At 50.3% G+C, this 21,940-nt stretch overlaps 1 non-coding gene across 1 annotated transcript; it reads left to right on the top strand.

Annotated features, from left to right (window-relative positions):
* The first annotated feature begins 18,760 nt into the window (after positions 1–18,760).
* Positions 18,761–18,833, top strand: TRNAG-UCC (transfer RNA glycine (anticodon UCC)). Its single transcript has one exon. It is a non-coding gene; the product is annotated as a tRNA-Gly (tRNA).
* The last annotated feature ends 3,107 nt before the right edge of the window (positions 18,834–21,940 follow it).

The raw sequence follows: 21,940 nt of genomic DNA, 5'->3' as shown, positions 1-21,940 counted from the left end.
TTTGCATAAAGAAACTGTGGCTACCCACTGAATGACTAAAGGTTAACTGTGGAGGTGGGGGGTGAAACTTGGTGGTTGGGGTACACAGAGACGGGAAGGGACATAGATTTGTTCATTGCCTGTTTTCTGGTTGGCTCAGTGGATAAAAAAAAACAAATCCAGCTGCAGTGCAGGAGAGGCAGATTCGATCTCTGGGTTGGCAAGATCCTCTGGAGGAGGAAATGGCAACCCACTCCAGTAATCTTGCCTGGGAAATCCCGTGGACAGAGGAGCCTGGTGGGCTATGGTCCACAGGGCCACAAAGAGTCGGTCATGACTTAATGACTAAACAACAACATGTGAACTATCTAGTTTTCAAAATTGCAAATTAAAAAAAAAAAGTAGCATCTTTGAAAGAAAGCATTTTTTGCTTTGTTTTTAAAATATTGATTTAGCTGTTTGGCCATCCCAGGCTCTAGTTGCGGCAACAGGGTCTTTGCTGCAGCATGCCAGGTCTAGTTCTCTGAACCTGACTGATCCTGGGCCCCCTGTGCTGGGAGCGCAGAGTCTCAGCCCCTGGACCACCTGGGAAGTCCCTGAAACAAGCATGTTTTAAAGCAGCAGCTGGGGCTCAGACGTCCCGGTGCGTCTTGCTTCAGCCTCTAGTGGCTGTGTGGCCTTGGGCAGGTTACTCAACCTCTCTGGTTTCAGTTCCTCCGCCCATGAAGTGGGAGTAATAACAGTCCCAACCTTGGGCTGTTGGAAGGATTAAATGAGATCAGTGTGCCCAGTGCCTGGCATGCAGTAGGCAAGTAACAAGAGTGGGTAGATGGTGGCAGAGGGTTGGCTTTCTGAAAGCAATGTGATGTGAGCCCCAGAGCCGCTGTGAGCCTTCTCTCTAGGGTCTGTGTCTGGCCTCTGCCGCAGGGGCCCTGGCCTGACAGGAGCCATTTGTTAAGTGCCAGTGGTGTCTCCTGTCTTTCTGTCTGCTCTCTATCTGCGTGCTCAGCGCAGCATGGAGAGATCTCACAGTCTTGAGTCCTGAGTGTGTATCTTCAGGAAGGAAGGGAGAGGAGGGCTGAGCTCAGGCATGTGAGGACCAGTTGGGTTGCTGTGAATGGGGGCCCTGGGTGGTGTGTCCCTTTGGAGCTGGCTCTGGCCTCCTGCCATTGGTGCTACTTCCTGGAAACCGCAAGTGTGCGGAGCCCAGGGTGTCGTCCTTGCGTGGACCCCCATGACTACCCCAGCCCTCATGCTGCATGGATGACACCAACAGAGCTTGGCACCGCCTGCCCAGACTCCAGCCCTGGACACAGAGTGAGCCAGACCCAGCCCTCAGGTCAGAGGCCTTCCCACTCCTGCCCAGGGAGGATTTTTTTCCCCAGATGGTTCTTACCGCCAAAGCTTTGGGGGCTGGTTTCACTGGAGAAACAGCCCCTGTGCCTCACTTTGTTCACCATTGCCCGCCCCCCCACCCCGCCTCCTCCCCATGAAGACAAAGGCTTTCCTCCTTTGGAGGGAAGAGGGACTGGGGGACCCATGCCTTCATCTGTGCATTTGCCTTTACTTAGTGGAGACAGTCCTGAAATCCAAGTCAACGTGGCTTCTGTCATGTGACTTGTGATTAATAGACTTTTTTCTTTTCTTTTCTTTTTTGCCTACTCTGGATCTTCCTTGTGAGCTTCTCTAGTTGTGGCACAGGGGCTTAGTTGCCCCGTGGTGTGTGGAGTCTTTTAGTTCCCTGACCAGGGATTGATCCCCCACCCCCGGCCTTGGAAGAGGGGTTCTTAACCACTGGGCCACCAAGGAAGTCCCTAAAATACAGTTGACTTGAGTGGATGAGTAACACATAGCTCCAGACTCGGATGTCTGGGAGTTTGAGTTTTGTGTAGATTTATTCCTTTGCTGTTGGTCCTCCATCCTGCCAGGCTGGCGGGCAGGTTTAGCCTCGGTTTGTCAGGGCTGACCCACCTGTGAGAGCGGACGCGGACACTGACAGATGCAGATGGTGCGTGCAGAGGGGGCGTCAGGGGTCCCTTGAGATCTCGATGATTGGGGCTGCCTGGGACAGGACCCAGTGATCGGGGTCATCCCTTTTCTCTCTTGGGGGTCTCTCTGACGTTCAGGAATCACAGTGTGGGTCTCTTCTTCCCCTACTCAGCATAAGCTTTACGCTAGTGCTTCCAGCGTGTTCCTGGTCCAAACATGGCGCCCTGGCCTCCATTCCCTGGAGGCACCGAGGGCGAGAACAGGGGTTGGCAAACTTCCTGTAAAGCGCCAGATAGTAAATGTTTCACGTTTTACAGCCTGTATAGTCTCTCTGTGGGTCAGAGGCAGCCCCAGACAATACAGAAGCAAATGGGCAGGGCCGTGTCCCAATAAAACTTTATTTACAAACATAGCATGACAGAAGAAACAGTCAACTTGGGAAACCGCGTGGAGGCTCCTCAGAAAATTAACAGAAGCACCACGTGGTCCAGCAATTCCACTTCTACATTTTTATCCAGAGGGATTGAATCAGGATCTCGAAGAGCTATGTGTACTCCCGTGGTTATTGCAGCGTTCTTCCCAGTAGTCAAGATATGGAAGCTAAGGTCCACCGACAGATGAATAAATTAAGAAAACGTGGTATACGCATACAGTGGAATAGCATTCGGCCTTAGGAGAGATGGAGATCTTGCCATTTGTGACATGGATGAAACTGTAATACATAGGAAAGGAAATAAGTCAGTTCCAGAGGGATAAATAGTGTGTTTTTCCACTTATATGAGGAATCTAAAATAGTCAAACTCTGGCTTGCCTGCGGGTCTACTGGTTAGGAATCCGCCTATGCGGGGAATGCGGGGGACACAGGTTCAATCCCTGGTCTGGGAAGATCCCATATGCCACAGAGCAACTAAACCCGTGCACTGCAGCTACTGAAACCCAAGTGCCTGGAGCTCATGTAAACCACTGCAGTGAGAAGCTCAGCGCACCGAAACTAGAGAGCAGCCCCCACTCTATACTAGAGAAAGCCCGCACTCACAGCAACAAGGACCCAGCACAGCCAAAAAATAAAAAAATAGTCAAACTCACAGAAGCAGGGTGATAGTGGCCAGGGGCTTGGGAGATAGGAAGAGGGGGACTTGCTGTCCAATGAGTATCAAGTTTCAGTCGTGTAAGATGAATAAAGTGTATAGATCTGCTGTACCACAGAGTGCTGTAGTTGACAATACTGTATTGTATACTTAAACATTTTTTAAGAGGTTGATTTCATGTTTTCATGTTAAGTGTTATTTGTTGTCGTTCGGTTGCTAAGTCATGTCTGACTCTTTGCAACCCCATGAACTGCAGCATGCCAGGCTTCCCTATCCTTCGCCATCTCCCAGAGTTTGCTCAAACTCATGTCCTTTGAGTCATTGATGCCGTCCAACCATCTCATCCACAGTCACCCCCTTTTCCTCCTGCCTTCAGTCTTTCCCAGCGTCAGGGAAAAGACTGATGCAAAGAGCATCTTTGCATCAGGTGGCCATAGTATTGGAGCTTCAGCTTCAGCATCGGTCCTTCCAATGATTTCCTTTATCAGGATTGATTTCCTTTAGGATTGACTGGTTTGGTCTCCTTGTAGTCCAAGGGGCTCTCAAGAGTCTTCTCCAACACCACAGTTCAAAAACATCTCGTCTTCAGCATTCAGCCTTCTTTAAGGTCCAACTCTCACATCCGTACATGACTAATGGAAAAACCATAGATTTGACTGTGCGGACCTTTGTCTTACTACATTAAAAAAAAAAAAAAAAAAAAACATCCCAAACCAGACTGTGGCTGGCTGCTCCTGGCCTCAGCATGTGTAAGCCAGAGCCTTAGTGTAAAGACCAAAAAGTGATGCTGTCACACCTGTCGTACTTCTCCTAGAGGTCAGAGGAAGGGCAGACTCTTCGCTGAGAAAGAAGGAAAAGGAGAAAGTGCCCAGAGGACTGAGACTTTTGTAAATCAAATACTCCCTAATTTACCTTTGAGGGGAAGATACATTTCCCTACAGAGATTTGCCTAATGCTACCTGTGCTTGATGCCTCCGGGGTCAACAGATTTTCAAAAGCTCTTTTGCAACCATCCTGAGTTCTGGTAAGTCCTCAGCACTCCCAGTTGTGTAACCGATATCTCTTGACTAAGGCTGGTCTGGGGTGGGTCCTGGTTACCACTTTCTCCCTGACTCTGAACAAGATGCCCTGCCTCTCTGTGCCTAAGCTGTAAACTGAGGAAATCCACACCACCTCTGCTCAGGGTTGTCCCAAGGCTTCCATGGCACAGTTTGTGAGGTTCTGCGCCCAGGGCCTGGCTGAGGTGGGTGTTTAATGAATGCAAATTGACAACCCAGCCTCATGTTCTAATTATCTTGGGCAGAGAGTTAAGGCAAGTGATGAGAGAGATGCTTAGACATAGAAATGGCAGGATTCAGGAAGTGAATTGAAGGCAGGAGAAGAAGGGGATGACAGAGGGTGAGATGGTTGGATGGCATCACTGACTCAGTGGACATGAGTTTGAGCAAGCTCTGGGAGTCGGTGATGGACAGGGAAGCCTGGCACGTTATAGTCCATGGGGTCACAAAGAGTCAGATACAACTGAGCGACTGAACTGAAGGGAGTGAAATCCTTAAGTCCCCCTTCTTTCTGTGTATTGTGGTCTCGCTGTGGAACTTCCCAGAGCCTCAGTTTCTGCCTCTGTGAAATGGGGATGATGAGTAGGATCAACTTGTGGAGGATGTCAGTAAAACTGCCCAGTGCCTTGCAGGCCGTGGGTGCCTGATAACAGGGAACATTTAGTGTTAACCTCTGCTGGATCCCTTCTTCACTGCCTTGTGCTATGTTGACTCATCTGGGTTTCGCCAGCAGCCTCTTGGGGACAGGGTCCAGGTCTTGGTTGGAGCAGGGAGGGTGTGCCATCCCTCGGATCACTCAGGGAGAGAGTCTCATGCTGAGGCTTCACTCACCCCGAGCCTGGACGCCAGCATCTGCTGGAATTTATAAGATCATCTCATCTTCATCTCTATTTACACAGCTACCTGCTACCTACAGCCAATAGTCCAGGCTTTCCTCTGTGACAGATGTGTGCTGAGTCCTTTAATAATGTTTTCGGTTTAAAAAAAATGAGTTGGTTTTGGGATTTCCCTGGCAGTCCAGTGGTTAAGGCTCCGTGCTTCCACTGCAGGGGCACAGGTTCGATCCTTGTTCAGGGAACTAAGATCCCACATGCCATGGGGTGAGGCCATAAAAAAAAAGAAGAGTTAATTTCAAGAAAAAATATTAAGCAAAGAAAGAGAACAGGAGGAAAAACCAAATGTGATTCAAGTTGGGGAAGGCCTGGAATAGCATACAGAACAGGCCTGGGTTACAAGGAGCGGATTGGGGCTGGTGAGGTAGGAGCCAGATTTTGCAGGGGGAGGGCGTACTTCAAGGACTTTGAAGTGCTTAACATCTCCAGGCCTCAGCTTCCTCATCCGCAAAGTGGGGGAGGTGATGATGGTGAGAATTCATTGAGGTCAAGCGCCCGAAAGACTTGGCGTGTCTGACACTCAGCTATCATTTTGGGGATGGGGAGGGGAGCTGTGACATGATATTCTAGATTGGGTGCTGGAACAGGAAAAAGGGCATTCGTGGAAAAAACGGGGGAAATCGAATAAAGTCCAGTGTGTACATAGTTATAGTAACACGTTAATGGCTTAGTCTGGACTGAAGTACCATAGTCACTTGAGATGTTAGTGTGAGGGGAAGCCACGTGAAGTGTGTGTGGGACCCTGTGTTCTATCTTTGTGACTCTTCTGTCAATCCAAAATGTTAGTCACTTAGTCGTGTCCAACTCATTTTGACCCCATGGACTGTAGCCCCTCCAGGCTCCTCTGTCCATGGGATTCTCCAGGCAAGAAAACTGAAGTCGGTTGTCATTCCCTTCTCGAGGGGAGGGCTTCCCTTGTGGCTCAGCTGGTAAAGAATCTGCCCACAATGCAGAAGACCTGGGTTCAATACCTGGGTTGGGAAGATCCCCTGGAGAAGGGAAAGCCTACCCACTGGAGAATTCCATGCACTGTATAGTCCATGGGGTTGCAAAGAGTCAGACATGACGGAGCGCCTTTCACTTTCTCCAGGGGAACCTTTCTGCATTCAATCGAACCCGGATCTCCTGCCTTGAAGGCAGATTTTTTAACCTCTTGAGCCACCAGTCAATCCAAAATGTCTCCTAAATAAAGGTTATTAACAAACATCAAAATGAATGAGGCAAAATGCTATAATCAGAGAAAGAAGATGTGGAGGCCAACTTAGGAAGTTAGGAAAAGACCTCTCGGAGGAAAGGAAGACTGAGCCGCAGAGAAGAGCATGGTGTTACTCGAGGAAGGGGCCTCTGTCTCCGGGGGAGGATGCAGGGAAGCCAGCCCTTCCCGGCCTCCTGGTCTTTGCATCTGCTCTTCCCTGACCTGGAGCCGCTCTTACCCACTTCCCTTAATCTGGCTCAGAGCCAGCATTGCCCCGTCAAGGGTTCTCCTTTGCTTTCCGCCCCCCATACTCTCAGCTTCTCTTTACCAGGGTCACCTTCCTCTGCCTTCTGGGGGCAGGTGGGCAGGGGTGGGACCGGTGAAGCGCATGATAAGCTTTGAGAAGTACCATAAGGGGAGGTGGGTCATCGAGGCAGGGACCCAGTGATCAGAGATCACTCAGTGTGTATTGTGGATTAGATTTCTCTAATCTAGTCAAGGACACAGGTCAAGGCCATGACCTGGAGGTCTTAAACCTTAAGCCCCTGGCCCTCTCCTTAAACCTGCTGTGGGATGGTTCTTCCTTTGGTCCCGGCAAATGTTGAGCACCGACTGCATGCAGGTGCCCTGACCGGTCTAGGGATCATGCAGCCAAAAGGCTGGGCGAGTCTCTGTGCTCCCAACCTCCAGCATCTCCCAGGGGACCCTCCGCAGAGCCCATATGGTGATTAGAGAATGAGAGGAAGAGGCGGGGCCCCTTCAAGGTCATCTCAAAGAGAACAAGGCGCTGGGAGACAAGGGCAGCAAGCTGAGGGGGGATCGGGGTCCCCCGAGACAGGCAGGTCCTGACTGAGCTCAGCCCCAAAGTACAGAAGCGGGAGCCAGGCTCAGAGAGGAGTGGGGAGCGGATGGTTCCTGGTGGTTGAAGGCGGCTTTACTCAGATGGTAAAGTGTCTGCCTACAATGCAGGAGACCCGGGTTCGATCCCTGGGTCGGGAAGATCCCCTGGAGAAGGAAATGGCAACCCATTCCAGTATTCTTGCCTGGGCAGTCCCATGGACGGAGGAGCCTGGTAGGCTATAGTCCATGGGGTTGCAAAGAGTCGGACACAACCGAGCGACTTCACTTTCTTTCTCTTTCCGGGGAGCGGCTGGGAGGCTGAGCAGGTGAGGGGTCCAGGGTAACTAGGAGAACAGGGCTCCTCTGAAAGTCAGAGCTTCCCTGGTGGCTCAGTCGGGAAGGAATCCGCCGGCCATGCCGGAGACCTGGGCTCGATCCCTGGGTGGGGAAGATCCCCTGAAAGGGGAATGGCCACCCACTCCAGTATTCTGGCCTGGAGAATCCCACGGACAGAGGAGCCTGGCGGGCTACAGTCCATGGGGTCACAGAGTTGGACACGACTGAGTGACACCCACTGGGAGTCAGCCCACAGGACTGTGAGGAAGGAGCCAGGCCACCCCTCAGATCCTCTGGCCAGACCCCAGCCCCAGCCCCGGGCCTCTGGGACGTAAGGAACGAGCCTCCCACTCCATCCTCTGGGAAGCGCTGGCTTGGGGGACAGCCAGCTGTTCATTCTGGAGCAGGGGCCCAGCCCCACACGGGGAGGACTGGGCCCCTCCATCTTTCCTCCCTTTCTCCCCCAGCCATTTGTCCTTTCTGTGGATGTCTGGGGGACGTTGGTAGCTGTGGGTGCCAGGCAAGCTCCCTCCCATCTCACCCTGGGTGGACAGAGAGCACCTGGGGTGTCCCTTCAGGGGACCCCTCGGAGGCACCTGGGGACTCCCAGAGCAGCCTCCCCTCCGAGGGCCTCAGCGGCCCACAGCCCCAGCTGTTCCTGCCCATCACCCCCGAAATAAACCTCCCAGGGAGGGCACGGCTGAGCCCACAAGGCTGGTGCCAGGGAGGGAGATCAGAGGGCGGCCCCAAGTGCCATTCAGGGAGAGGCCCCTGGTCTAGGAACCAGAGCCGGGAGGTCTGGGTCTCCCCTAGGACCCAGCTGATGAGCTAGCTAGAGGTGGCGGCATAAAACCCTTGCCCAAGGCGGTCCCCTTGACCTGGCACGTTCCTGCCACACTGTGGCTTGGGTCATGCTTACTGAGGTATCGGAATACTGAAACATTTCCAGACTCAGCAAGTAGCTGTAGCCTGGAGACCTCCCAGAGAACCCCATTGCCCCAGCCACCCTGGCCCCACCCCCGGAGCTCCTGTGACCAGCACCAAGGGCTTACTGCTCAGCGTGGCGGAGGCCACAGGACAAGGGCAGGCACACGCTCTGATTGGCGTCTGTGCGGTCAAGGTCAGACACTTCCAGTCCATCACCTCCCTGCCTACCTCTATGCTCCTTTGGCGGCTCATGTTTTCGTCTTCCTGGTGAGGCCCTGGGTTTATTTTCAGTTCAGTCGCTCAGTCGTGTCCGACTCTTTGCGACCCCATGAACCTCAGCACACCAGGCCTCCCTGTCCATCACCAACTCCTGGAGTTCACCCAAACCCATGTCCATTGAGTCGGTGATGCCATCCAACCATCTCATCCTCTGTCGTTCCCTTTTCCTCCTGCCCTCAAGCATCAGGGTCTTTTCCAATAAGTCAGCTCTTCACATCAGGTGGCCAAAGTATTGGAGTTTCAGCTTCAACATCAGTTCTTCCAATGAACACCCAGGACTGATCTCCTTTAGGATGGACTGGTTGGATCTCCTTGCAGTCTAAAGGACTCTCAAGAGTCTTCTCCAACACCACAGTTCAAAAACATCAATTCTTCAGTGCTCAGCTTTCTTCACAGTCCAACTCTCACATCCATACATGATCACTGGAAAAACCATAGCCTTGACTAGACGGACCTTTGTTGGCAAACTAACGTCTCTGCTTTTTAATATGCTATCTAGGTTGTCATAACTTTCCTTCCAAGGAGTAAGTGTCTTTTAATTTCATGGCTGCAGTCAGCATCTGTAGTGATTTTGGAGCCCAGAAAAATAAAGTCTGACATTGTTTCCACTGTTTCCCCATCTATTTGCCATGAAGTGATGGGACTGGATGCCGTGATCTTCGTTTTCTGAAGTTGAGCTTTAAGCCAACTTTTTCACTCTCCTCTTTCACTTTCATCAAGAGGCTCTTTAGTTCTTCTTCACTGTCTGCCATAAGGGTGGTGTCATCTGCATATCTGAGGTTATTGATATTTCTCCCGGCAAGCTTGATTCCAGCTTGTGCTTCCTCCAGCCCAGCATTTCTCATGATGTACTCTGCATGTGAGTAAAATAAGCAGGGTGACAATATACAGCCTTGACGTACTCCTTTTCCTATTTGGAGCCAGTCTGTTGTTCCATGTCCAGTTCTAACTGTTGCTTCCTGACCTGCATACAGGTTTCTCAAGAAGCAGGTCAGGTGGTCTGGTATTCCCATCTCTTTCAGAATTTTCCACAGTTGATTGTGATCCACACAGTCAAAGGCTTTGGCATAGTCAATAAAGCAGAAATAGATGTTTTTCTGGAACTCCCTTGCTTTTTTGATGATTTTCTCTTGCTTTTTCGAGCGGATGTTGGCAATTTGATCTCTGGTTCCTCTGCCTTTTCTAAAACCAGCTTGAACATCTGGAAGTTCACGGTTCACGTATTGCTGAAGCCTGGTTTGGAGAATTTTGAGCATGACTTTATTAGCGTGTGAGATGAGTGCAATTGTGGGGTAGTTTGAGCATTCTTTGGCATTGCCTTTCTTTTGGATTGGAATGAAAACTGACCTTTTCCAGTCCTGTGGCCACTGCTGAGCTTTCCAAATTTGCTGGCATTTTGAGTGTAGCACTTTCACAGCGTCATCTTTCAGGATTTGAAGTAGCTCCACTGGAATTCCATCACCTCCACTAGCTTTGTTCGTAGTGATGCTTTCTAAGGCCCACTTGACCTCACATTCCAGGGTGTCTGGCTCTAGGTGAGTGATCACAGGTTTATTTTGCTCACCTGCAACTCAGATGTTTTGCTTTACTATTATTTATTTATTTGACTGCGCCGGATCTTAGTCGCAGCACATGGAATCTTTGTAGTTGTGGCATGTGGGATCTCGATCCCTGAGCAGGGATTGAGCCAGGGCCCCCTGCTTTGGGAGCATGGAGTCTTAGCCACTGGACCACCAGGGACGTACCCAGCGTGTGTGTTTTGAATGAATGCTTGCATGACAGTGCGGGCATTAAATACCTCTTCTGCCTCAGGCTTTGCCTCCTGCTGACTCTCCAGGAAGACTTAACCCCCTTTCTAAAGAGCTTCTCCCTCATTTCCCTACAGGAATGTATGCCTACTATTGTAGCAATTCTCATTTGCTAGTTGCTGCTGCTGCTGCTGCTAAGTCGCTTCAGTCGTGTCCGACTCTGTGCGACCCCATAGACGGCAGCCCACCAGGCTCCCCCGTCCCTGGGATTCTCCAGGCAAGAACACTGGAGTGGGTTGCCATTTCCTTCTCCAAAGCATGAAAGTGAAAAGTGAAAGTCAAGTCGCTCAGTCATGTCTGACTCTTAGCGACCCCATGGACTGCCCCCCACCAGGCTCCTCCGTCCATGGGATTTTCCAGGCAAGAGTACTGGAGTGGGGTGCCATTGCTGCAATTCTCATTTACTAGTAGTAGCTGCCAAACCTTTGTTCGTCTGTTCATCCATCTGACACATCATTTCTGTGGCCCTACTACGTGCCAGCTGCTGCTCTGGGCGCCAACGGTCCCCCAGGGAGGAAAGCGGTCCAGAAGCCAGGATGCAGTGTTTAGAGAGAGGGTAGAGGTGGAGTTACTGTGATGTTCAGTTATCGGCGATGGTGAGGATCAGGAATTGGCCCCCGTGCAGGTGGCTGGCATGGGGAGAAGGATGGCGTGCTGGAGCTGAGAAGATCAAGGACCCCAGAGGATGGTCAGCAAGGATGCTGGTGGAGCGGGGGCAGGGAGAGGGGTGGGCAGGCGCGCTTGGCACCAGCTGCATCCCACCGCCTTGGCTGAATGCTCACGGCCAAGCTGGGCGGGCTGGACATGCTACCACGGCCCCTGTCTTACATGTGTGGGGACCGGGGCGGTGGCATCCTTGGGGTCACAGCTCAGTCTCTCATTTGTAAATGAGGACTGAAGTCCCCTCCCTGCCTGTGTGCTGTGGCACCTCACAGCGCTACAGGGGCTCAGTCTGCACCGCACCTTTGGGATCCTCAGGTCGTAGAACTCTTATCCGGAGGGTTCTCTGACCACGGGGCTCCCCAGGGCGGGCAGGCTCTCTGCTGTCTCCTAATCTCATTAGTGTTGCCACTGGAGCCACCACCTGTCCCCTGGAGCACTGGCAAAGGATGAGGGTGACATTTGTCTTCATCTCTGCTAGCTTGGAGACAGCCTCCAGCCTCATGTCGGGAAGTGAGGCTCTGTGAAAATCCAGAACTGGGGTCCCCTCCAGGGCCCACCTGTGCTCCTGGTTCTTCCTCCTTCCCCTTTCTCCCTTTTTACAAGCATTATTTATTTGGCTGTCTGCAGTCTTTAGTTGTGGCATGCGGGCTCTCTCATCGTAGCACACAGGCTTAGTTGTCCCACATCATGTGGGATCTTAGTTCCCCAAGCAGGGATTGAACCTGCATCCCCTGCGTCCCCTGCATTGCAAGGCAGATTCTTAGCCACTGGAACGCCAGGGAAGTCCCTTCCTCAGGTCTATTCTTAAGCTCTCAAAGTAGAATTGTAGAGCTTTCTTTTCCCTGCTGGTGGGTCAAACCATGTCCCTATTGTGGGTCTGAGTGGATGTCTGCCCTGCTAAGGCCATCGGGAACCTAGGGGCTTCTGGAGACAGCAGAATAAAATTGAGGCCGCCCACGATCAGTCACGCAACACACATTCAGCAGCACATTTTTATTGAAGAAAACAGAACTGTGCCCATTGACCTCACTCTAGAGAACCCCTACCATAGAAACGAGGATGTGGATGTTAGGGGGGTCAGGGCAGCATGAATGGCTGAGTGAAGCACTGGAAACATCCTAAATAGCATCAGTGAAGGGGAGTGGGCAATTCCATGCAATACACTGAGGTCTGTCACCAATGCGGAATACTGTTGTATTCGCCGTTTGTTGTTCAGTCGTGTCTGACTCTTTACCACCCCATGGACTGCAGCATATGGGGCTCCCCTGTCCTTCACTATCTCCTGGAGTTTGCTCAGATTTCATGTCCACTGAGTCGGTGAGACTATTTAATCATCTCATTCTCTGCTGCCCCTTTCTCCTCCTGCCTTCAATCTTTCCCAGCATCAGGGTCTTTTCCAATGAACCAAGTCTTCGCATCAGGTGGCCAAAGTAATGGAGCTTCAGCTTCAGCAGCAGTCCTTCCCATGAATATTCAGGACTGATTTCCTTTAGAGTTGACTGGTTTGATCTCCTTGCTATCTGAGAAACATTAGGAAGTCACTAAAAAGAGGGAGATGGATTTCTATGGTACTGGCCTGGGGAAATATGGATGGAATGAACTCATAGCTGCACAAATGAGAGCAATAAGTCACACACAGGCAAACGGATGACTCTGCAAAGAGAACGGTTTGGAAGGAAATATAACCACTGTTACCTCCTCCAGGGACACACAGGGTGTGTGCAAAGGGGCTGGCCTTGTGCAACTGGAGTAAAGGCAGAGAAGGAGATCTGTTGTTTTCTTTGCTCACTTCTGCTGTTTGGCTTGTTTCAAGGAATGTATATTGCCCCTCTAGCTTGGAAGGAAAATCAAAAACAACATATCCTTAGAAAGGTACCAGGTTGGGTGCTCTGCTAACAATGAAGTGACCACGTTTATCCGGTGGGTTCTGTGTGTCTGGTGCTGCACCGGCATTCCAAGGCCTTAATGAACACAGCGGGGTGTGTGCACTTATCACCTTGATCTTTCAGATGGGGAAACTGAGGACCAGGGAGGTTGAGTGACTTGCCCACGGGGGCACAGCTGGCAAGCGTCGGAGGTGGTGCCTGGGGACAGAGAGGGATCTTACATCACATTATCCATGTCCCATGTTTGAAGGGCCACAGCGAGTTAGGAGGAAAGTACAGAGTTGCCTGTTTAGGGGTTGAGTGGGAACCCCTGTATCTGTTGCAGAACATGGTTCTGGATGTGCATGTTGTGAAGGAGGCTGGGAACCTTGCCCACTGGCTCACCCTCAGGTGGGACAGAGATAGAACCTAATTATGTCAAGAGCGAATGGAAATCTCCAGCCATAGGTAGAAACCATGTGGGGAAATGAGGTATGTTGTCAGTACTCTAAGCATAACAACCAGCCCTCGACCAGAGACTGGGCTTCCCTGGTGGCTCAGATGGGAAAGAATCTGCCTGCAATGCAGTAGACCCAGGTTCGATCCCTGGGTAGGGAAGATCCCCTGGAGAAGGGAATGGCCACCCGCTCCAGGATTCTTGCCTGGAGACTCCTGTGGACAGAGGAGCCAGGTGGGCTATTGCCCATGGGGTCACAAAGAGTCGGACACAACTGAGCAACTAACACACACACACTCTGAACAGTGACAACCAGCCCTTGACCAGTGACTGGAGGGAGATGGTATGTAAATACTCCAGTTCCCTCGCCTCTCTGCTGGGTCCGTTCTGCGGTGTATGTTCACCATCGTCTCCCCAGGCTCTTCAGTGGAAATGAGCCCTGGCTGCCCACAGAAGTAGCGTGCTTTGTGACACATCACCACTGGCTTTCTTTTCTGTCTCCCCTCCTTCTCCCCACCCAGGCTACCTCAGATCTCCCACCAGATTACTTCTACCACCTAAAATTGTTGTTGTTGTATTTTTGGCTGCACTGGGTCTTCATTGCTGCATGCAGGCTTTTCTCTAGTTGTGGTGAGCAGAGGCTTTTCATTGCAGTAGCTTCTCTTCTTGTGGCTCACGGGCTTCAGTGGTTGCAGTTCACGGGTTTAGTTGCTCTGCAGCATGTAGGATCTTAGTTCCCAGACCAGGGATCAAACCCGTGTCCCCTGCACTGGCAGGTGGATTCTTAACCACAGGGCCACCCGGGAAGTCCCACGTCTACCATTCTGATCCTTGTCTCAGCATTTGCTTCTAGGGCAGCTCAAGCTAACATCAGATACTTCTTTTCCCACCTGATCCAATCTCTAAGTCCTATCAAGTTTTTTTTTTCTGCAACATGTCTCAAATCCCTTCCTCAATTCCACAGCCACTGCCCCAAACAACAGATCTTCCTGGACAGCAGCAGCAGCATCTTTGTTAAGGTCCTTCCTTCCATGACCTCCCTTCAATCCATCATCCACACACAGTAGAGGTAACTATTGAAATCTAAATAAAATCATGTTCCTCTTCTGCTCAAAACTTCCCATGGCTCTCCCAAAACACCTGGAAAAAATTTCCAGTTGTTTCTCATAACTTCTGCTTTATTTTTATTTTTCAAAAAGTCTTCATTGAATTTGTTATAATACTGCTTCTGGGTTTTTATTTTTATGTTTTGGTTTTCTGGCCATGAGGTGTGTGGGATTTTAGCTCCCTGACCAGGGATTGAACCTGCGCCCCCTGCATTGGAAGGTGAAGTCTTAACCACTGGACCACCAGGGAAGCCCCATAACTCCTGCTTTAGACTGAGGGTTTGCATCCCCTGAAAATTCATATGTTGAAACCACATCTTCCATCTGATGGTATTTGGATGTGGGTCTTTGGGGAGGTGATTAGGCCATGAGGGTGGAGCCCTCATTGATGGATTCGTGCTCTTATAAAAGTGACACCACAGCGTTCTCTCCCTTTCTAGCATCTGAGGACACGGCAAGAACATGGCCCTTAGCACACACCGAATTGGCCAGCCGTGACCTTAGGACACGACTGAGTGACTAACACAGTTCTTGATCTTGGAATTCCCAGCCTCCAGAGCTGCTGGAAATAAATTGAGTTGTGTATAAGCCACACAGTCTGTGGTATTTGGGTTCTAGCAGCCCGAAGGGACTAAGACAGCCTCCAAGAGCACAGTTCTGGCCTGCCCCACATTTCCTTCTTTGTCTGCATCCACCCTTCTCCTTACCTGCCCTGCTCCCACTTTGCTAGAAATTCCAGTTCTCCATCTTTCCTCAGGACCTTCGCTCATGCAGTTGCTTCAGTTTGGATTATTTTTCCTGAGATTCTTTGCTTGTCTCTCTACCTTTCTGGTGGACTCAGCTTGACCATCACCTTCTTGGAGAAATCTTTCCTGACCACCTGATGTAAACTTACTTCATTCCATCATTTTCTCTCCTCAGGGCCTCTTAGTTTCCTTCACAACATTTTTTACAATTTGCCGTGGCTCGGTTACTGGTTTACTCCTGTCTGTCTTCTTCCCTAAATTTCGAGCTTCCTGGGATCAGAGATTGCGGCTTGCTTCCACAGACACGGCACCTAGCTTAGTGACTGTCCCCTGGCAGGCGTGCGGCAGTTGGTCTCTGTGTAAGTGAAGCACGTTTGTCAAGGTCCCAAGAACACCTTCCTTCACATGGATGACCCAGAAGGGTCTTCGTAGGATTCTGTACCTGAGCTGCCCACACTCAGGGGCTGTATCCTCCTGAGCTGTGTGGCCACAGTCCCTGCCTCTGAGAGGCCCAGATTCTGGAAATGGCAGACCCAGGTTCGAATCTCAGCTTGGCTTCTTACAACATGTCTCAGTGAGCCTTGGCTGCATGACAAACACGCCCTAGAACATAATGGCTTAGAACAACAATGTATTACTTTTCATGATCCTGTGATTGGCTTGGTTGGATTCCTCTGTTGGTTTTGATTGGGTTCCCTTGGCTGGAGGATTAGCCAGACAGGAAGGTCCAGATGTCCTCCCTTAGATGTGTGGCAGCTGGTGCTGGCTGTTGGCTGGGTGGCCTCGGTTGGCCTCTCATATTCCAGTGTGCAAAACCTGCTTCCTTTTGTGGAGGCTTCAGGTCAGCATTCTGAATCAACAAAGACAGCAGCTGCCAGGCTTCTTGAGGCCTGGGCTAGGGACTCAAACAACATTACTTCTGGCACATTCTAGTAGTCAAAGCAAGTTATAAGAGGAGTGCAGAATAGAATCTGCCTCTTGGTGGAAAGAGCAGCAGGGAATTTCTGGCCATATTTGATCTTCCATGAGAAGTGAAAAGTTACTCAGTCATGTCCAACTCTTTGCAATCCCATGGACTGTAGTTCACCAGGCTCCTCTGTTTATGGGATTTTCCAGGCAAGAACACTGGAATGGGTTGCCATTTTCTTCCCCAGAGGACCTTTCTGACCCAGGGATCAAACCTGCGGCTCCTGCAGTGCAGGCAGATTCTTTACCATCAGTAGGCTATAAAGTCTTAGGCAAGTGACCTAACCTCCCTGTACCCCCTTTCCCCACTCTGAACTGGGTCTGTTGGGGTCTGTTTTATAGACTTGTTTGTGAGAATTAAACATGACATATGCAAAGTGTTTAGCGCACAGCCTGTCTCACTGAATGTGTCCATTGAATGGGAACTGTTATTATAGTAATTATAATGGGAATTTAGCAAATGTTGGGTGAATGGATAGATAGGTGGATGAACAGGTGGATGGATGGATAGGTAGGTGCGTAGATGGATGGATGAACAGACAAATGGCGTTGGCATTCAAACAGTATATAGTCCTGATGACAGTATGTTCTCATCTGGTGGTAAGAAATCATCTCATTTTATGGAGTTCGGAATAAACAGCAGCTCTTTGCTGCCGAGTTCAAACAGATTTCTAGAGAGACCTGCCATGTTGTTTATTTTACTTTTTGGTCATCTGTATTTGGCAAATGGGGAAGGTCAGGCGATCCTCCGGCAGGTTTGTGCACCCTCTCTCTCTCACACACACATCCCCCCACATCCCCGGCCTTGGTTAAATGTAGCCAAACATTAACAATTGTGACAAATACAGCCAAGCTTCCCACTGGAACGCTGAGCAACAAACCACATGTGGTCGCAGCCCGAGGGGGGTTGTTGACATCTGTTGCCCCAGGCGCTGGCCGGTGTGCATGAGGCTAGGGCAGGCTGTGGTGAGGGGCTCCCTGACTAGCTGTTAGAGCAGAGCCCACAATCTTTGAGGGCTTCAGGGATGGGGCATGTCCCCCTGGAGCCAGAACCTCTCCAGGGCTGCCAAGGGCAAAGGTGGAGGTAATTTTCCTGGAAGAGATGGTTTTTAAGAACATTTTGCCTCTGGGATTGCCCAGGTGAATTGCAAAGGGGACATTTTTTTCCTACCCCAGCCTGACACCAGGTGTGGGAAAGGGGGAAGGAGGACCTGCTGGGGAGGTGCATGACCTTCCATGGGGTCCATGGAAAACCACCACAAACCTGGAGACATAAGACAACAGAAATTTACCAGCTCACCATTCTGAAGGCGAGAAGTCTGAAGTCGAGATGTCAGCAGGGCCATGCTCCCTCCAAGGACTCTAGGAAAGAATCGGCCCTTATTTCTTCCAGCAAATTTCCTATAACCTTTGTCATTCATTCCTGGCTTGTAGCTACATCACCGCAGTCACTGCCTCCATTGTCACATGGCCTTCTTCCTGTGTGTCTTCTCTTCTTTCTTTTTTTAGACTTTTTTTTAATGTGGATCATTTTTAAAGTCTATATGGAATTTGTTAAAATATTGTTTCTGTTTTATATTTTGTTATTTGGGCCGCCAGCCATGTGGGATCTTAGCTTCCCGACCAGGGATGGAACCCATAACTCCTGCATCAGAAGGTGCAGTCTTAACCACAGAACCGCCAGGGACGTTCCCTTCTCTCCTTACAAGGATGTCAGTCATTGGATTTAAGGTCCACTCTAATCTAGTATGACCTCATCTTATCTTGATGACATCTGCAAAGACCTGGCTTCCATGCAAGGTCACATTCTGAAGTTCTGAGTGGACATACAGGAGGGAAGCCAGAGGCAGACTTATAGAGATGGGGGAGGTTCAGGGTGCAGAGAGCAAGGGTTCCACACTAAACCAGAAGGCCGTGAGCACAGCAGAACTGCCTTTTTTAAGACTTGGGCAAGTCTGGCCCTGTGACTTGCAGGGGCCCGTCCCAGTCCTTTTCCAGCCAGGCTCCTCCACACAAGGTAGGGAGCCGTGGAGCCAGAGGGATATGCCCACATGGACCCCAACTCCGCATTTCTGTGCCACGTCCTGGGTGTCCGGGACTCTCAAACTCCCTGCCCCAGCAGCGCTGAGCCAGTTCCAAAGCCTGCCCAGGTGTCTCCCCAAGATCTGCCCTGCTGACCTCAAGTGTGTGCACCCCTAAACCCAAGAGGGGCTTGGGACAGGCCTTGGACTTTTAACCTGAGGTGTGATCACAGGTCCCTCAAGGCAGAGTGGAGAGTGGGGAGAGAAGGTGGTGGCTTGTGGAACTCCAAGGAATTTGGGAGAGGTCTGAGTTCAGCCCTGGCCTCCTGGGTTGCAGACTGAGATATAAGATGAAAGCATCTAGGAGCCTCTGGACTCAGACTCGAAGAATTACCTTTGGTCCATTATTTTCTGTATTATGTCACCCGTGTGTATGTTTAACTTTTTGTTGGTCTTCCTTACCAGCATATATGTTTCATGAGAACAGGGATCTTTTCCTTCTCCTCTGTAAAGTGAAATGAAGAATAATCTCTGTTTGGGGAATTCCCTGGTGGCCCAGTGGTTAGGTCTCTGCACTTCCACTGCAGGGGGCACGGGTTCAATCCCTGGTCAGGGAACTAAGATCCCTCATGCTGCACAGTGTGGCAATAAATAAAAAACAGAAGAAAACAAATTTCCAAAAAAAATTTTTTAAATAATTCACTGTTTCATAGAGTTGCTGGAGGAGCAAGCCAGAGTGCAGGGTTGGGCCCTCAGCGAGTACACTGTGAGGTTTGCTCAGGCTGCTATTTTTTGTCTCTGGACGCCCAGCACAGTGGACAGGGCCTGGGAGGCGCTTGCAAATCTTTTTTAAATAAACAACAGAGTGGCTAAGAATGCAGGCGACTGTGTCCTTCCCAGATCTGGCCTTGCTGACTTTTTGCCTGAAAGTCAGGTAGGACCAAGGGGTTGTATAAGTCTCAAAACCTCCCCAGAAACAAATGTGGCATCAGATCAAGAAACACAGACTATCCCAGCAAGGCTTTATGACCAGATTGGCATTCTGAGCCAATTCCTCTGAATGCCAAGGGGAGCCGTATTTGGAGGAGGGGGCAGGAATGTGTATGAGTGTGTGTATAGGAGAACCGGGGCTTCCCTGGAGGTTCAAACAGTAAAGAATCTGCCTGCAATGCAGGAGACCTGGGTTCGATTCCTGGGTCAGGAAGATCCCCTGGAGAAAGAAATGGGTACCTACCTGCTCCAGTGTTCTTGCTGGGGAAATCCCATGGACAGAGGAGCCTGGCGGGGTACAGTCCATGGGATCACAAAGAGTTGGATAGGACTAAGTGACTAACACTTTCACTTTGCATAGGAGAACCAGGTGGGAGGCAGTTCTAAAAGGGCAAGATTTTGGCAAGTGAGGACAGCTTGGGCAGGGGTGGAGAGTTGGACAGAGGAAGGAGTAAATTGGTTGCTTCCAGGCTTGAGGAGCGGTGGTGGACAAGACTTGGTGAGGCTGGGAGGGGCCAAGGAGAACACCTGGCTTCCAGTTAACCCCACCAGACTGAAGGAGGTGCTACCCCTGAGATGGGGGCCCTGGGGGAAAGTCAGGCTTGGAGGGAGGTTCTCAAATTCAGCTTTGGACAAGTTGAATTTGATGAGCCACCAAGACATCCATTGGACCAGGTTTGAGTCCCTGAGCACCTACTGGCAGGATCATCTGCACCAGGCTCCCTCAGCCCTCTGGGCCTTGGCTTTCTCGTCTGCAAAATGGAATACCTCACCAGGTGATTGTGAGGACCCTATGTGGGAAGATATGAAAATTGCCCACCCCAGAGTCAAGCACCACAAGGAGAAAACATGTGTCAGCATTATTCACACTCTGTCAGTTAAAAGCAACAGACGCACAAGCAGAACTGGCTTGAACACACTAAATAATAATTTCAGTTCAGTTCCTCAGTCGTGTCCCACTGTTTGCGATCCCATGGACTGCAGCACGCCAGGCTCCCCTGTCTATCACCTACTCCCGGAGCCTACTCAAACTCATGTTCATCGTGTCAGTGATGCCATCCAACCATCTCATCCTCTGTCGTCCCTTTCTTCTGCTTTCAATCTTTCCCAGCATCAGAGTCTTCCAATGAGTCAGTTCTTCACAGCAGGTGGCCAAAGTATTGGAGCTTCTGTTCCTTTAACTAGAATCCAGGAAATAGATCTGAGATCTACAGCTGAATGCAGAACTCAGCATTATCTCAGGGGCTCCTTATCTCCCTCAGGCACTTCCCACCTGTGTTCACCGTGGTCACTAGGTCAGCAAATCCAGTGGCAAGAGGGAGGCTCTTCCTATAGTTTTGGCAAAAAAAAAAAAAACAAACCCCAAAACACACAAGAATGATTCTGATTGGCTCAGCTTGGCCATGTGCCCATCTCAGAGCCAATCACTGTGGCCAGGCTTGGGTCACATGATTTCCTCTGTCATGCTTCCCCTGTTAGTGAAAGATTTGAAATAGTGCAGGGAAAACCAGTAGACATCCATCATGTTCTGTGTCCAGTGGGAGTTTGAGGATGGAAGGAGATATATATGTAAGTTTCTAGCACAATAGGCAAGACGTGGAGGCAACTTAAATGTCCATGGACAAATGAATGGATAAAGAAAATGTGGTATATGCGATGGAATATTATTCAACCTTGAAAAGAAGGTAATTCTGTTCTACGTGAACACACAGATGAACCCTGGAATGCATGACACAAAGTGAAATGAGCCAGACACAGGACAAATACTACGTGATACCACTTATATGGAATCTAAAAGAGTCAAACCAGAGAGCTGGAGAGTGGACTGGGGATTGCCGGGGGTGGGAGGCGGGGGGACAGGAAGATGTTGCTCAAGGGGTCCAAAGCTTCAGGTCTGCAAGATGCCTGAGTTCCGGAGATCTGATGTACAGCATGGCACTGACAATTAACAACACTGTATGGTACACTTAAAATTTGCTAAGAGGGTAAAAGAACATAAAGAGGGCAGGAGGAAATTTTTGGAGGTGATGGATATATTTATGGCATTGACTGACTGGTGATACTTTCATGAGTATATATTTATTTGGTGGGGGGGAGGCTTCCCCGGTGGCTCAGTGGTAAAGAAGCCACTTGGAATTTAGGAGCTGCAGGAAATGTGGGTTCAATCCCCAGGGCAGGAAGATCCCCTGGAAGAGGGCATGGCACTCGACTCCAGTATTCTTGCCTGGAGAATCCCGTGGACAGAGGAGCCTGGTAGGCCACAGTCCATAGGGTTGCAGAGTCGGACACGACTGAAGTGACTTAGCACACATTTGATTTACACTGTTGTGTTAATTACTGCTGTACAGCAAAGTGGTTCTGTTATAGATATATATTCTTTTTTAACATTCTTTTCTATTATGGCTGATTATAGGATATTGAATATAGTTCCCTGTGCTATACAGTAGGACTTTGTTTATCCATTCTATATATAAAAGCTTACCTCTGCTAACCTCAACCTCCCACTCCATCTCTCCCCCACACACCCGCCTTGGCAACCACCACTCTGTTCTCTATGTCCTACGGGTGTATGCTGCTGCTGCTGCTGCTAAGTCGCTTCAGTCGTGTCCGACTCTGTGCTGCCCCAGAGACGGCAGCCCACCAGGCTCCCCCGTCCCTGGGATTCTCCAGGCAAGAACACTGGAGTGGGTTGCCATTTCCTTCTCCAAAGCATGAAAGTGAAAAGTGAAAGTGA

The sequence above is a fragment of the Bos javanicus genome, chromosome 25 (genome assembly GCF_032452875.1).
Source record: "Bos javanicus breed banteng chromosome 25, ARS-OSU_banteng_1.0, whole genome shotgun sequence".
NCBI lineage: Eukaryota > Metazoa > Chordata > Mammalia > Artiodactyla > Bovidae > Bos > Bos javanicus.
Note: the sequence above shows the minus strand (reverse complement) of the source record. Positions and strands in the feature narration are given on the sequence as shown.